General features: G+C 39.7%; 1 long non-coding RNA gene across 1 annotated transcript; it reads left to right on the top strand.

Annotated features, from left to right (window-relative positions):
- The first annotated feature begins 666 nt into the window (after positions 1-666).
- On the top strand, positions 667-5049 carry LOC106562809 (uncharacterized). Its single transcript, XR_001319106.2, has 3 exons — positions 667-1047; positions 2427-2721; positions 2836-5049. It is a non-coding gene; the product is annotated as an uncharacterized lncRNA (long non-coding RNA).
- The last annotated feature ends 625 nt before the right edge of the window (positions 5050-5674 follow it).

The raw sequence follows: 5674 nt of genomic DNA, 5'->3' as shown, positions 1-5674 counted from the left end.
TATTGTCTCCTGTGTCTTTAGAGAACTGTTTCACTTTGATATCCTTTTTCTTCTGTCCTGATTTTCTCTTTCTTTTCTTCTGTTAACTAGATATTCTTTGTTATTCTTCGTTAGCTAGCTAGCTTCTTCCAAAAGAGTCCCTAGCAACTGCTTAGCAACTGGTAAACAATTCTGCTTGCTAAGATAACTACAATTTTATGAAAAATAGTTATTTTTCAAAAGCCTATCTTCTTTGTTTGTTGCTTGTCTTTTCTCCTATTCAGTCTTGCAGTTAAATAAAGTTTAAAAAAATAATTAAAAATGTTTTAAATATTGCAGTTGTGGTTCCGTGGATGTCTGTGAAAAATAAAATTAATTGGTGGTGGTGAGTTAATTAATATAAATATAAACTATGCACATTATGACTTTCATTAACACTCGATGCAGGTGTTACGCAGAAGTTAGTAATGCGTTGGTATCATGTCATGACAGTCAGACACATAACGCAGGAGTCAAGCAGTGTCATGGTAATCAAGTCATGTCAGGTGGTACGGTTGCCCAGGCTTATATATGTCCCTTATCACCCCCCATAGCAGCGGTCTCTGCTTAGTTTGGCAGCAGCGCGAGTGTGAGAGGGAGATGCCTGTGTGTTGGCGGTTTACCGGATCTTTTTTCTGTAGTTTTCTTAAAGATCACTCCGCGACACACTCGATGCGGCGCTGTCGTTCAGCAGCAGATGACGCGCTGTCTGCGGCTGACTTGTCATTCCCACTCGCAATCACCGCTGTCATCAAAATGGACTTATGCTAGCAACAAGTTCTGACTGAACTCAATTGTCATGAAACCCATATACAGCGATTAGTTTTTCTCTCTTTCACACAAACTTATAACGAGGAGCGACCACAATATGTTTTGTGCGGGGAAATGCTTAGTAACGAGTCTCTCAAAACGAACGAATTACTAAAACGACGTGTCCTGACCAAACATCCTCAGCATGATGGTAAACCCAGGGAGTTATTTGAGAACAGGGCAGAATGCTACAGGAAACAGTGCTTCGACAGTGGAAAAGTAAGTCAGATAGCAAGGCTTTGTTGTCGTTTCTAACAGGTGATGATAAAAATAAATAAGTGAGTACTACCTAACTCTCATCGTAGTAGATGTGAGTTTCTCTTTCAAACAATCCCCTGGCCTTGTACACAGCTAATAGCTAACATTCGCCAAAGCAAGCTAGCTACTGATAGTGCAACCCTAGTAACAGTAACGTTACAGATGAAGATTAAAATTTATCAGGCCTACTGTACATCTTACTGTAGAAATTATTGTTTAAAACTAGTCTAGGTTGGAACTGTTGCTGTTAAAATACAATCATATTTTTTTATTCTTAACTGGAATAAACTGATTGAAGCAAGATGCTTTTTGAGGCAAACACACTCGTTCTGGGTTGTTCATCTACAGCTGGAAGCGGTCTCCTACCTGACTGAGAAAGCAGTAGATGTTCTGGTCCAGGCTGGCACCTATGCGAGTCAGGGTTCTCAACTCTGGCGTACTTAAAAAAAACAAGTACAGAAACAGTTTGAAGGCTGAGTATGACCTCAGTGTTACACTTGCAAAAACGGAGCCCAGAATATACATGCTTGTAGATAACTTCAACCAGCCACACACCTCTCATTAGGACTGTGTGTGTGTGTGTGTGTGTGTGTGTGTGTGTGTTTGTTTGTTTGTTTGTTTGTTTGTTTTCTGGTCTACTACAATAATTTCTACAGTAATATGTACAGTAGGCCTGATCATTTTTCATCTGTACTGTTACTTAGGGTTGTACTGTCAAAAACTGAGCCTGTGTGTTTGTTCTGTTGTACATCTGTGTGACGTGATCAATCAGTTTATTCCAATTCAGAATGAAAAGGATTTATTGTATTTTAATAGCAACAGTTCCAACCTAGACAGATATGTAAGAGTGTGTTTAATGGTGGAAAATAAACATGAATAGATATTTATATGGATATTTAATGTCATTGTTATTTGTTTTTGTCTATATTGCATTTGTTTTAGGCATAATGAAATGTACCGATATTTATTTATTGTTGCATATTTTCCTAAGCTTGGGTCCCAGGAAAACCCAGAATTTTTAATTTGGGTCCCAGGCTGAAAAAGTTTAAGAGCCCCTGAAGTAGAGGAAAACTAGCTGGTCCGGCCAGCTGTTGTGTGTAGGCTGCTCCCTGTTTTATGATTAGTTTGCGTTTGCGAGATTGAAAACATTTGCAAAATATTTGCAATACAACACTTCCTAACATCCTTGCACTAACATCACCAAAAGAATTGCATTTGAGTGACCAAAACATCATCCATACAATTATTTCCCCATTCAAATGATCAGACTTGGAGAAAATGTACTTTTTTTTCTCATCTCTAACTGTTACTCCTGCTCCCGCTCTTCCCTCCTGGCGCAGGCTCCCCCGCATTGAGCACTTCCGCCATCATTACGCACGCCAGCCTTCCCCCCCCCCCCCGTCACGCGCATCAGCGATTACTGGACTCACCTGGACTCAATCACCTCTGTCATTACCTTCCATATATCTGTCTGGTTACCCGCTCTGTTCCCTGCTCCAGCATTAATTGTCGTTTGTCGTTGTTTACCCGTGTACTGACGCTGTTCCTGAATAATTGTTGACTCGCCGTACCTGCTTCTCATTTCCCGGCATCGGTCCTTAAACCAGCTATCAGTAAGGCTGAAGGACAGGCTAGGTGAGCACAGCAAAATCACATCCTATCATACTTCACATTATGGTTTCACAAATGATGTGTTGTTTGTTCAATGGTTTGCTCACATGTTTATGTTTTTGTTGTGTGTGTGTGCAGAGAGAGTCTGAGGACGGCAGTGTCTGTTAATCACTCAGGGATAAATAGAGAGGCAGAGCTCAGAGTTTGTCAGAAGGCTGACCTGACAGGGTCACGCACAGGACCAAGCAGGAGAAGGACCGCAGCATTTTACCCTTTATTACAAATGGACGAACACAAAGATGCTCAATACTGTTTTGAAAACCTAAACTCTTCTTGCTGAAAGGTGTTGCTATCGACATCTATTTACATAACACTGTACATCTTCTTATTGATTTCAGCAGTTACAGTATTTTTTAACATACTGGTGATCATCTCCATCTCTCACTTCAAGCAGCTCATCACTCCACCAACCTGCTCACCTTCTCTGGCTGTGGAAGATCCCCTGGTGGGGCTGATTGTGATACCAGTAGCGACAGTAGCAGTAATGGAATCATCCTAAGTTTTTGGGAAATATTCCTGTGAATGTTTTCTCTACATTGGTTATGTAATTCTTTCTTCATCTTTGGGCAATTTGGTCTTGATATCTAGTGACTGCTATGTTGATGTGTGTGATCCCTTGTTGTACCACTCTAAAATAACAATATCAAGAATTATACTACTGGTGGGTCTAATCCTGAATGCTGATTGGTTAAAACCGCATTCCAACCAGTGTCTATTCCACAAGTTATCACTGGCTAAATCTATGACATTAAAATGCCTATTTACTCTATTCCATCTGGCAGCAGAATCAACTGTCTCATCAGCCCAGCCAGGCAATTTATAAACTTGATCTCTACTATAAAAAGCATGTAGACATTATCTCACATTTCTTTTACACTTTAGTTTTCAACTATAAACCTTGCTGTCTGTCTCTCCGACGTTTGCAACATTGTTTCAATATTCAAATTCGATCTCCAGCTGTCCCATAGTAATTAATGTGTCGGGAGGCAGGGCGAGACAGGCAGGCAGCGTGGCAGCGTTTCTCAGCCAGTCAAAATCATGAATCAGCTGCCATCATTTTTATGGATATATACAAAGAAATGTCAAATGAAGTGCAGCTAGTACATTTTCTATGCCAGGCAAAATCACACCTCATTAGCTCATTGTTATGGATGTATCTGAAAATGTCACAAAAAAACTGCTTAAACAAATGCAAATGCAGCTACTGTTGTTATTCTGGCTGCACTGTTTGACGTGACTAAGTTAATCGTAGCTGGCTGGCTGGCTAGCAAGCAAGGGATAAGAACCTTGCCAGCCAGTATGGCTATGGGACATTTATGACAAACGACTGGGTCTCGTCCAAAAGACTGAACGACTGGAGCGCGTCTCTGGCAACCAAACCGATAGAACGAACGACCAGCCGGCTTGGGAAGCAACCATAGATTTGAGTCGGGACTATATCTTGTGGAAGGAGGAAATAGTATGAATAAATTAACCCGTTGTAGAAAAGTGATAATGCTCTCGAAGTTGGTGTTTGGAGGATATATTACCATGGTTTGTCGGCTCTCGACTTCGTCTCAGGCCTAACACCGGTGCCAATATATCCTCCAAATACCGGCATCTCAGGGTTTATCACTTAATTATGCGTTGTATATCTATTACCTGGTGGTGTTGTATCGTATACAGTGCTGCTATTGTAAATGACTCTGCAAATGTACAGGTACCCAGGAGGTGTTTTAAATAATGTTTTATTGTTGAAGGATTTAACTGGAGTAGCATCATTGACCTTTTAATTACGATGGTTGTCCCGTGCTCTATTATTATAAGGCTTTATTTTTCAAAAGAGGCTGGCACCAAGTCTGGTCTTAAAATCGTACAGGCAAATAAGTCTGAGGGAAGAGCAGCAAAAACTCTAGGTATTGTTGTTTTCAACTGTCTTGTTGGATTCCCGCCCAAAATTATACATTTTTCATTCTCCAATCATCACCGTACATCTTTCTGCCACTTGTTAATTCCTTTATTAATCCAATACTTTATGCTTTATTTTATCCATGGTTCAAAGTGACAGCTAGACATAATTTTACTCTGAAGTTGAAGCGTTCATAGTTCCTACCTTTTTATTCCTAAATTTGACATACACAGGGTTGATATTGTTATGTTAATACATCTAGACGTTCCGCTAGCGGAACACCTGCTCCAATATCCAATGATAGGCGTGGCGCGAATTACAAATTCCTCAAAAATACAAAAACTTCAATTTTTCAAACATATGACTATTTCACAGCATTTTAAAGACAAGACTCTCCTTTATCTAACCACACTGTCCGATTTCAAAAAGGCTTTACAGCGAAAGCAAAACATTAGATTATGTCAGCAGAGTACCAAGCCAGAAATAATCAGACACCCATTTTTCAAGCTAGCATATAATGTCACAAAAACCCAGAAGACAGCTAAATGCAGCACTAACCTTTGATGATCTTCATCAGATGACACACCTAGGACATTATGTTATACAATACATGCATGTTTTGTTCAATCAAGTTCATATTTATATCAAAAAACAGTTTTTTACATTAGCATGTGACGTTCAGAACTAGCATACCCCCCGCAATCTTCCGGAGGAATTTGCTAACAATTTACTAAATTACTCACGATAAACGTTCACAAAAAGCATAACAATTATTTTAAGAATTATAGATACAGAACTCCTCTATGCACTCGATATGTCCGATTTTAAAATAGCTTTTTGGTGAAAGCATATTTTGCAATATTCTAAGTACATAGCCCAGCCATCACGGGCTAGCTATTTAGACACCCAGCAAGTTTAGCACTCACCAATATCAGATTTACTATTATAAAAGTTTGATTACCTTTTGTTGTCTTCGTCAGAATGCACTCCCAGGACTGCCACTTCAATAACAAATGTTGGGTTGGTCCA

Source organism: Salmo salar, chromosome ssa01 (assembly GCF_905237065.1).
Source record: "Salmo salar chromosome ssa01, Ssal_v3.1, whole genome shotgun sequence".
Lineage (NCBI taxonomy): Eukaryota > Metazoa > Chordata > Actinopteri > Salmoniformes > Salmonidae > Salmo > Salmo salar.
The sequence above is the reverse complement of the archived record's forward strand: the minus strand, read 5'-3'. Positions and strand labels throughout refer to the sequence as shown.